This window comes from Melospiza melodia, chromosome 2, assembly GCF_035770615.1.
Source record: "Melospiza melodia melodia isolate bMelMel2 chromosome 2, bMelMel2.pri, whole genome shotgun sequence".
Lineage (NCBI taxonomy): Eukaryota > Metazoa > Chordata > Aves > Passeriformes > Passerellidae > Melospiza > Melospiza melodia.
The window spans coordinates 105,386,599-105,398,557 of NC_086195.1; the positions used below are offsets into that span (position 1 = coordinate 105,386,599).

Below are 11,959 nucleotides of genomic sequence, written 5' to 3' on the forward strand. Positions count from 1 at the left end.
ACCAGAAGGATTTTGTGAAATCTGTCATAAAACACTACTCAGTAAAAAAAGCTATGATTTTATCTGTCTATACTGAAATTTGGAATAATCAGCTGGAATAATGATGGGAAAAGTTCCATGCATATCTCTAGGTACTGGAAGGACCTTGCTTTTTTATGCCATGAATTGCTTTTACTTTTCTGTCAATTTTTATTTGATATTTGGTCAAAAATAAAACCATGGGAAAATATGTATAGATATTTAGAACAAATCAGATCCTTTGCTAACTAGTCTCATTCAGTAAAGAAACTACGCAATGAAACATTGTGGTCTCTTTTTATCTCTTCCCATTGGAATATCATATTTGTGTGCTTTCTCTTTTTCCTAGTTCCATGTGAGGAAAACAACATAAGACAGAAACAAAACTAAAATATGCATTTATTATCTCAGACAACCTTGTTCAGAGAAGCTGAAGAATGCAGCATTGAGTGACCTTGCCTGTATTTTCTTATAGATTAGCACATCCAGAATTAAACAAGAGTATTTAATTGCTCAGAGGAATCTATGCTAGAAATACAGACTATAGGTGTGTCTGATCCATTAATTTCTTTCGCTTACATAGACATTGATACTCTCAGTTAGAGCTGCAGCTCCTTCTCAGCTCCATGCAGAGGAAATGGCCCAAATGTGGAAGTGAAATGGATTGCCAATGTGTTTCAATTTGCAGCAGTGAGTGCCTGCTGGCAAAGAGAGCACTAGGAATGTTAAAAGGCAGAGCATAGGAACGCTCATTACGGGAGGGGGGATGAGAAGATATAAACTGGTCACACATTCCTAGTAGAGTCTATAAAAAATACTCTGTTAAATGGATAAACAGACTATATCTTTGGAAAGCATGGACAGAAATTTTGTTCATAGTCTATTTTAAATATTTACAAATTTATGAAAAAAAAATTATTCTTCTTTCTAATTCCCTGCTGCTGAAGATAAGCATTCACATAAGTCTGCACTCAGAATGCCTCAAACGTTGTTTTTCTTAAGGCAAGGTGTTGAGTTAAATAGATTTTTATGTCAAAAGTGAAGGATTTTCTAGTGATTAAGGAACTTAATCTAATATTTAGCAAAACTGGATTTGACTCCCAACTCTGCTGTAAACTGCTTATATTACACAGGCACCTAAGGATAATTTTTCAAAGTCAATTGAGCATGTAAATACATATACATTAGTAGGATTTTATAAATGTCTGATAGATTTGTACCACCAGTTTACTTACTGTTTTTGATAGCAAGCTATCTAAAGATCCGAGCCCTAACCATCTCCTTCCCTGCTGTGGTCTCAGTTCAGCTGCCTGTGAGGGTGTAAAATGAAACATAGATGCTTCAGAAAGAGGTAGGAGGAGAAATGCATTCAGAATTTAAAAGTGGTCAATATGCAGTACTGGGAGCTGTATACATTACCTAGCATAACTGATTTTAGCCATAAACCCCCTCAAAAGGTTACATGCAGAACTTGCAGTTTCTGTCTGAAACCATAAAATGTCGCCAGAAGGAAGCCTGAGCAACATAATACCAAAATGATTCCAACATGCTTGGGGGACTTTACCTCTGCCTTTTCTTCCAGGAGTTTCTGATACTTTTATTTAGCACATGGCTAATTAAATGAATTTTTTTAAGTGAAGAAAATAAGTCTCTAGTGAAGAAGAGTGGGAAGTATTTGTACCAGCCCCCTAAGTACTGTGAGGGAATCTGTAAGTATCTACAGAGGCGACACGACCTGCTGTGCTCCCTCCTTTTTTACCTATACCATCTCTTTTTTTACTACAGCTGCTGCAAGTACTCGGCCTTTTTCTCATCCCATTAAACCAAACCAAACCAAATCCAAAATAGCAAGTGAACATTGTACTTAGCATTAAGTATGGTCATATTTTATCCCTGGTCTTTTTTTCCTCATAGTGTTTCTGGTGCCTCTGATAGTGGAAATTGTAGAAGAAGGGAAGTATTTCCAGTAGTCAGGTTGAGACATACTGAAAAATATAAGAAGACAATAGGGAAGATGTTTGGGTATATGCACATGTATATAAAAAAGTACTTACTATGAACTATGTATCCAATCTCCCTGTACAATGTTTGCTCATGTGAGACCCCAACTTTTCTGGAGTTAAAAAAAAGAATTCAAAATTAAATTGATTCTGAATATTTACTGTTTCTTAAATCCATTTAATATAATATGCAATATATCTAACATTATATCATAGAAAATATGGTGCATCTAATTTTCCCTCAGTAATGACAAAATAACAAAGTATCAATCACTACCTGAATGAAAAAAGATAACAGTGGATAAGAATTATATGATCTTTACACAGATAGGAGACACACAATGCTTTCCATTTTTAAGCAAAATTCCCCACTGGCTTTGGAGACAAAAGTTCCTAGACATAAACACCACAGTAAACTTGTGGGAGATCCATCAAAAACCTCCACTTTAAAAAGCTGGTATCTCTTCTCTAATTGTGTTGTGCTTAACTGAAGTTTGAAATTATTATAAAATATTATACATAAAATATATTACATTATATAAATTATATAAATAAATATATTTAATGTTTCTGCTACTTATGCAAAAAAAAAATTAAAAATCAACAAAACCAAAACAACCCAATAAAAATAAGATAGAAGAAAATATGCTCCCCTACTCTGATGAACCACAACCTACATTGGCAAGCTCACATGGCAAAGCTATATGGATATTTTTTCATTTATTTTATAAATGGAAATATCTTCTACTGTGACAGGTGCAAAGTATAAGATTTAAATAATTGATAACACTTCTTCTCTAAATGTTCTTCAAGATACTATCCTGTGTCAAGAGGTTATATTCATGTCCAACCTTTAATATGCTAAATTATGTCACTATGGCCTTTTTTCAGTTTTGCATACCTCCCTAGAGTGCGATGTTTCTCATGAATAACTTGTTCAGAATTTCTATAGTATACATGCACGTGTATTTTAAAATACAATTACACATAGAGTAACTTCTTAAGCATGTTCTGAACCAAGTTCATTAATACTGTGGCACAGTTTATGAATGCTTGATTCTTTCCACAGACTCATTTCAGTCATGCAGACAGAGGTATCTGGTGCAATACAAACTCCCAGAGTCTCCATGGGAAATGCTTGGCCCCCAGAATGGCATGGATTATCAAATTGTGTATGTGCCATAAAGTGACTGCAAATTCTTTGAGGATGTCTCAGCTGCCCTCAGTATGTCAAATAATACTGAAAATTTGGTTGGCACAATTAAATTGAGCCCAGAGTATCTGTTCCCAGTGAAAGCACTGTAGGATCTTGCAGACATTTTGCCTTTGACAGTACATGCACATCTGCATACAAATTTAAGTAGGGCACTTTACTGACTTACCCATGTCTTGTTCTGTATTCATCTCACTTTATATAATCCATATAAAAGTTACAGGCCTGTTACTCTTTTACTGCCAAGGCTTTGTAGTGTCTCTATTGTTAATGGAAAAAGGCACATCTTCACTAATGTGGACATACTTATTTAGGCTGAATAAATTATATTGTGAAGGTACCTACAACTCCTAACAAATAACAAATGCTCTGAACATTCAAAAGCTAGCTCACAACTACATTTTAGGTAAATAAAGCTCAATGATATTAATTGAACCACTGATGCAAGAAACAACAGCTTTCAGAAATAACAGAAATAAACATGGGAAGGGATGTGAAGGACCAGAATAATATTTCATTTTTTAACTTGCTAAATCTTCCTAAAGGTAAATCTTGTAAGTCTTCCTAAAGGTCTGAGTTTTGGACACCTGCTTACATGTACATATTTCCAACTTTGCATTAAAAAAATAAAATAGTCTTCTGCTCTGAAAAATTTTTATTTTTAGTGCAGAGGAGTTTTGCTGAATCACAAAATCATTGAAGTTGAGAGGAAACTGTGGAAATTGTCTAGTCCAACCCCTCTCCTGAAAGCATATTTTGCCAAGATAAGTTGCCCCAGGCTGTGTCAAGTTAGGGACTGAGTATCTAGTGGAATGGAGATTCCAAGCTCTCTGATCAACATGCTCCAGCACTTAGTAACCCTCATAGTAAAAATATTATTTTCTCACATTTAAATGGTATCTCCTGCTTCTCAGTTTGTTTTCATGTCCTCTTGTTTCTTAACTGAACACTACCAAGAAGATCTGACTCTGTTTTCTTTACTCCGACCCTTGGGTACTTAAGCACAGCGATAAGCGATGATAAACCCTCTCAGTTTCTCCTCACATCACATGTGCTCTAATACCCAAATCGTGTTCCTGACCCTTTGCTGGACCTGCTCTGCTATACCTGGATCCCCCTTGTACTGAGGAACCAAGGCCTGCACCCAGCAATTCACATGTGTCATCAACAGGGCAGTGTTGAGAGAGAGAGGAGAGGAGAGGAGAGGAGAGGAGAGGAGAGGAGAGGAGAGGAGAGGAGAGGAGAGGAGAGGAGAGGAGAGGAGAGGAGAGGAGAGGAGAGGAGAGGAGAGGAGAGGAGAGGAGAGGAGAGGAGAGGAGAGGAGAGGAGAGGAGAGGAGAGGAGAGGAGAGGAGAGGAGAGGAGAGGAGAGGAGAGAGAGAAGAGAGAGAGAAGAGAAGAGAAGAGAAGAGAAGAGAAGAGAAGAGAAGAGAAGAGAAGAGAAGAGAAGAGAAGAGAAGAGAAGAGAAGAGAAGAGAAGAGAAGAGAAGAGAAGAGAAGAGAAGAGAAGAGAAGAGAAGAGAAGAGAAGAGAAGAGAAGAGAAGAGAAGAGAAGAGAAGAGAAGAGAAGAGAAGAGAAGAGAAGAGATGGTCTTCCTTGACCTGCTGATGGTGTTTTTGCTGGTGCAGCCCAGAATACTATTGGTCACCTTTGGTACAAAGTGATCTACTTGTAGCAGTGGAGGAATTCACTTGCAATATATTGCTTTGCATCTGGAGTTAAATATGAGTCATGGAGTTTTGGTTTTGATTTTTTTTCTATTTTACCGAAGTAGGTTTTATTGTAAAACTAAATAAATCAGTTGCTTAAAAAAATTTTTGAAATTGTCAATTAGGATAAATTATCCATTATATTAACAGTTAATTTATTAAAGAATATCTATTAGTAATGCTTTGCAGACAACAATGCAATTAAAAAAGACAATATAAACAATTCATTATATCTTAGATTTAACCTAGGATGTAAATTAGTAGTTCAGGCAATTTACCTCACTTGCACACATTATTGGTTCATTAGCATCAATATCCTGTCTTTGGCAATGTTGCTGAATGCTGTTTCACAGAACCACTTCAGCCAACAACATTCCTAATTTATCTAGGCAGCTGTGCTATGCTTTTTGTGAGCAGAAAAACACTTTATGCTATATATAGAGATGAATAATGTCTTTCTATACAATGTTTGATCCTCATCTTTTAGAGCGTGTCATCACAAATTCCAATAGTTCATACAATTAGTCAAAAATATCATGCAGTAAGTTGCAGCTCCAAATCCATATTTTTGGAGATATATATTTAAATGTGTCAAGCAGATTAAAAAAAAAAGAATAGGAAGCAATGTTAAATGATAATAAATAGCTTTTATTGTGAAAGATTCTGGGAATATTCTTTATTTTACTTGGTTTAGAAGGATTAGGGGGGAATGGAGTGTCTTAACTAGTTAGAACAGGAGGCTTTTAATATCACTGTCCCAGATGACACAAAAATCAAAGTCTTAAGTTTAAGTTTAGATTATGCAAATGTTTCTACCTTTTTTAACAAGGAAAGAGAAAAGTCAAAAACCATTTCATAATATGCACTTATTACTTGATATGAATGAAATAAAGAACCATTAGTATTTTTAACAGATAGTTGTAATTCAGCCACTAGTACAGGAAGCAATACAATAGCAGAGAAGGATTCTACTATCTGTAATAAGTAAAAAAAAGCAAACAAAACAAATTAAAAATCCCCACAGAACAGAGGACTAAAACAAACTTCAGTAATTTTTTTCTTAAGGCTTTTATCTCAAGAAATTGTATTTCTTAAATGCTGAATGATCTTTTTCCACTGAAACTGAGAAAAGTCAAAATCTCCATGAGGAAAAGTAAATTTGATTTCTGTCACAGTTATGGTTCATTTCCAACACAGAGACTAAAAGTGCCTAGAATAAAAGGTCATGTGATGATTCTCTTACAATTTAACTGTTAACATTATTGGTAGTGGTATGAAGCTTACATTGTAAAACGGTATTTTAGATTTTTATTACATCAGCTGATTTTCCATGCAAAGTCTTGTCTGCTGCTTATGACTATCTCTCTTTTATTATTTATTCACAATAAAGTGTAAAAGTATGCTTGCACTTACAATATTTTAAACTAAAAATTCCAGAAATTGGTCATGAAATTTCACAATCCTTTGTGAAATTCCTATTTCTGAAGTAACTGAGAAAGCACATTTCAGGTACATATAGTAAGCTTGCCATGATTGCCAAGGAGACAATATCTGAACTAAAATTATTGAATTCAGACATCTTAGATGACATTTGGTTTTTTCAAACTTTAATCCTTTCCATTTAATTCATTTTCTATAACATTAGTGAGGTAATTACATATAGTTACAGGAATATCTCAGTTTGCACTTCAATTACCCATTTAGGGCACTCTTTCTTCTACTGTGTTGGCCTTTCAATAGTGAAAAAAATAATAATTCAACTGCTAATTGAATGTAAATTTCTAGATCATTCAGTGTTTGGTAGGCTTTTTAATGGCTTAAATGGACTGCCCATTTGCAATAAGGTTTAATTTCCTCACTTTTGAATTTTTTAGGTACCATGATTTGCTCTTTCATTAAAAGTAAGGGAAAATTATACATCCCAGAAAAAGGAAAAAAGAAATCTCATGAAACTTTACACTCTTGGGATTGAACAACGAGGAAGTAGGACGGGTAGGCTGGATATCTCTTAAGAAACTAGACACAGGTCAAAATGTATAGATATGGAACTACTAGTAACTAAAACAATTCAACTTTTGACTTCTATGGAATTATGAAGTTTACGAAAGAAATTTACAGATTAAAATACTGTAGAAGAAAAATAACTATTTAAAAGAATAGTATGTAGCAAGGTTTGGAGCTAAAAGTTAAATCAGAAATATAATCAAAAGAAGAAAAAATTTAAAACAAAATTATAGAAAAAATATAAATATAATCCAAAATCGAATTGATTTAAAGGATGTTATGTATTTTGGTTGTTTATTTTTTTCAATTATTATTGTTGAACTTACAGGACTAATTTATTAACACTAATGAATTCAGATTTGCAACATTCCAGTAAAACAGTGTCTAGGACGTTTACAGTGTCAGTCTCACAGAACATAAACAGTGCTACATTTTCAAATCTTTCTTTTTTTACTGGAAAAAACCATGTATCTCATCTCATATGTGTTCATATGTTCTTTCTACTTTATATGTATAAAGTTCTATGAAAGAATCAAACTGTATGAAAACAATGATGGCTTCTTCAACTGTGAACATGTAAAAAATGTGGTGGGGTTTTTTTTTCCTAAGTATTTTTCTATTTCCCCTATAATAATTTAATTTAAAAATGAAGGAAAAGTTTTTGTATTTATATTCTATTAATTGAATCCTGTTTGCAGTTTGACTCTTGACTAATGCATGATTGCTGTATGCCTTTGGAACATTCTTGATTTGATTCATCCTCAGCCTGTCCTACAGGAAGAAAAAGACTCTCCATTTTTTACCTTGCAAAAGGAAAGTCAAAAGACAGAGTAGATACTGAATGAGACAAAAAATAATCTCTGTGTTTATTAAAAGAAATCCAAATGTTCCGGCTTATAAATTTATTAAATAAGAACAAGTTATTTTTCCAATCACTAATAAATTTCAATACCATACATAATATCATTAACTCTCCTAAATAATTGCTTACTAACTAGGTTAGTTTGTCTTGTAAATACATGTTGTTAGATTTATCTTAAAGATTTTTTAAAATTAAAAATAATATGTTTTAAAATGCAGTTCTGCACAGTTGTTTGTTTTTGTCCCACAGTGCCTGAATGTAGGTATTTATGCTAGGTTTAAAAGCAATTGTCTGAGGCACTGACTCAGCACACACCTGAGATTAAGCTAACTAAACAAGACAGGAGAAGCTGCTAGACACAAAAGGAGAGAATACTGGAGGTCATAAATAAAAGAGTGAGAAGTTTACAAGAGTTACAGATAGCACTCTGAGGTACTGAGTGGGTGGCTAAGGGGAGGTTTGAGAGAAGCAGCCAAACATCCCAGGCAGCTGAAAGGCAGGCAGTGCCTCAGTAACTCCATCTGTGACACTGCATAAGGAAGGGAGGGTCTAGGTACCAGCACGAGATAAACCAAAGTTGGACACAGACATAGCAAAGTTGGAATTAATGGAGTGCTTATCTGGGAATAGAAAAGGACAAAGAAAGAGAGATATTAATAGAATGTAAGGTCAAGAACCAGGAAAAGGAATGGTAAGATACTGTTGTGATTTAAGCCCAGCCAGTAACCACGTACCAAACAGCTGCTTGCTCACTCTCCCACCAGTGGGGTGGAGGAGGGAATAGCATAATTAAGAGTAAAAAGCTCACATGTTGGGATACAGACAATTTAATAGGGAGTGCAAAAGCTGTACACACAAGCAAAGCAGCAGGGCCCCATCACGCACAACGGTTTCTGGGAAGACAAATACCATCGCTCCAAGAACCCACCTTATCTTCCTTCTTCTTCCCAGTTTATATGCTGAGCAGGATGTCATATATTCTACACCATATGACATGTTGCTCAGCATGTAAACTGGGAAGAAGAAAGTAACTAAGGTGGATTCACACCTGTCCCAGTTGTGTCTCCTCCCAGTCTCCCACGCATCCCCAACTTCATGGCCAGCATGGCAACATGACAAGCAGAAAAGGTCTTGGCTCTGTGTAAGCCCTGCTCAGCAATAAAAAAACCACCCATCTATATATTATCAACCCTGTGTCCAGCAGAAATCCAAAACACAGCACCATACTGTGAAGAAAATTAACTCTTACCCCAGCCAAAATCAACATAATGTAAATCAGATGACTGGTGCTACTTGGAGATCCCTGACAACCATTCCTGTCTTACACCTGATCACTACAATCTAAATCAGAATAATAACCCAAACTTGAGGCTCTGACCGTACCATATGTTTCAAATCATCTTCCAGGGCCAGAGTGATCCACTGTGCTTTCTCTAGCTAGCAGGACCAGACAAACTGAACATCCTGATAGTAGTGTCTCTGTGTCAGATTTGGGGCAGATGCCATCAGCATCCCAGATGCCCACCCGTTCTGGATATCTGACATGAAATGTGCTGGGAAGTAAAACAAACATTGAGATGTTTATACATAACATTGTCACAAGAACAGTCTGTGGGACTAGGATAGCTTTAATATTTTAATATCCCAAAGGAAATGGTAGTTACAAATCCTATTTCAAATATTCACAGCAAGATCAAGTACTGCTTTATTATTATCCCCATATTATCTTGTTGAATTATTATCTCTGGGTTCATGCTATAAAATATGCATAATATATAGAAATACTAACTGATATTAAATTGCCCCATGTGTAAACCATGAGACTCATTCCCTCCGAAAAGAAAAATAGTGAAGGGCAGCTTCTTAGCATGAGGAAATAGCTGAAGAGCCCTTTTAAAAATAAAGATCAGAAAAGTATATCAGTATAACTAATAGTATGTTGTGCTTTTATTTTTAATTTTTGTTTTGTGAAAAAATAGATGATATCTGACTGAAGGTCTAAAGGAAATTCTGTGCCATAGCTTCTTTCCCAGGTAAGATTGTTTTTATTTCAGTATATTGACCCACAGAGGCTTAAGATTGTTTTTTATTTCAGTATATTGACCCACAGAGGCTTATGTTATAAATATTGCACTTGAAAATCCCCTTAATTTCCAAGAAAAATTGACATCCTAAACAGCAATTCAGCTTTTGTTAAAATTGGTTTTGGGGTTTTGTGTTTTCTTTATCTATTTTAGCATTGTTATAAGTTAGATTTTTTCCTGGATTTATTATCTGTTTGTTTTTGGTTTGTTTGGGTTTTTTGTGCATTTTTTTTTGTTTGTTTGTTGTTTTGTTTTCTTTTGTTTTCTTTTGTTTGTTTGTTTGTTTGCTTCTTTTTCCCTAACTTTCATCTGAAGGATTAGGAAATAGTATCATACGAGCCTTACTTTTTCGACTCTAACTACTGCTCAAGAATTGCCATACCACCAGAACAAAAGACTTCCATTACAATACCTGTAGCACTGGTACAAGAAACATCAAAGTGAAGATTAAATTTAAAAGTACATATTTATTCTGACAACTTTCTGAACTGCGGACAGGAAATATTTTTTTTTTTGTTTTTTGAGGGTAGAGTGTTACGGTGAATGTGAACTATTGTTTACTGCATATTGCCATGTACCATCTCAAAAGGAAAGGGAAATGTAGAGGTGATGTCAGATCTTCTCCCTTTACATTAGACAGAAGGAAAAAACTGTCTGTCTTCATGAGACTGTGCTGTCTCTTCTGAAAGAATATCAAAATGTGTGTGCTCAGAAACTCAACAGCTGGAAACGCTCTGAAACTGCATGTCAGCAGTCAAATTCTCCCTCATGTGCCTTCTGGGGTATTTTGCCCTGCATGAGCACTTTACAAAGGTTTTTATCTTAAAGCACAGTAGTTCTTGTTCCACGTGTGTGCAGTTTGGCTATTGCCAGCAGCTATTATGGTGTTCTGAACATCCCAAGTAAGAAATATTGATTGCAATGATTATAGGAGAAACTGTTCAAAAAAACAAATATAACATTTTGAAAAATTAAATATAGAGGTTTTCACCCAGGCAGTGCAGCTCACCACTCTTAGGGTAACATTTTAGTATAAATGTCAAACTCTTGAGCTCTGTATATTTGTGGAAGCAAGAGATAGGAGAAAAGCTAACTGATAAAAAGAGCATGGGGATGAGAAATGGATTTTGGTGGGGTGATGGTAGAGAAATTTGGTATTGAATCAATTATTCTGTTCCAAATTATATCACAGTGCAAAGAGATCCATCAAATGATGGGGATGTTTTGATAGCACATTTATCTGAACCTTCAGTTTCAAACCCCTTTGCAAAGAACAGATGGAAATATAGTCTAAAAGCAGGTAAGTATATATTTTTTGGATTTTAAATCGTGACCTTAAAAAAATAGATATATTTAATTGATTTAAGTATGCTAAAAACAAACTAAATTTCTGATGAACAACTACATTTATATAGAAATTACAGATGTCCCTATTTTTTAACTTACAAATGAGAAAAAGAAAAATAGATATACTTTGTCCTGGCTAAGGAGTTGGACAATGACCATAAGATTTAATTAAATTACTAGAAAGAACAATAAGGAAGATATTTTCCATCTTGAAAGTAAAAGTTATTCTTTTGCAAAGCTTAGGAACATAAAGACTGAGAGATGACATCATCACAGTTATGAGTACAATCAGAGACTAACTACTAACCAGAGAAAAAATAACATTGTATAAAACAAACAGCTGGAATAATTTTCCCATCAATCTTTCTGTTGAATTGGAAAGATCTGAGTTTGTTCCATGGACCGTCAGACTGTCTGGGGCACAGAGTTTGTGATGAGTGGCTGAGGGAGCTGGGGGTGTTTAGCCTGGAGAAAAGGAGGCTCAGAGAGACCCTATCCCTCTCCATTGACTACCAGGAAGGAGGTTGTCGTGAGGTGGGAATCCATCTCTTCACTCAGGTAAAAAGTGACAGGACAAGAGGAAATGGTCTCAGCTTGCCCCCAAGAGTGATTAGATGGCATATTAGGAAAATTTCTTCACTGAAAGGGTGGTCAGGTGGTCAGGCATTGGAACAATTTGCTCAGGGAAGTGGTGGTATCACAATCTCTGGAAGTTCTAAAAA

General features: G+C 35.1%; 1 long non-coding RNA gene across 1 annotated transcript; it reads left to right on the top strand.

The window, feature by feature from the left end:
- The first annotated feature begins 6,620 nt into the window (after nt 1-6,620).
- LOC134415205 (uncharacterized) lies at nt 6,621-11,191 on the top strand. Its single transcript, XR_010026966.1, has 3 exons — nt 6,621-6,932; nt 9,786-9,839; nt 11,083-11,191. It is a non-coding gene; the product is annotated as an uncharacterized LOC134415205 (long non-coding RNA).
- Nucleotides 11,192-11,959: the final 768 nt, after the last annotated feature.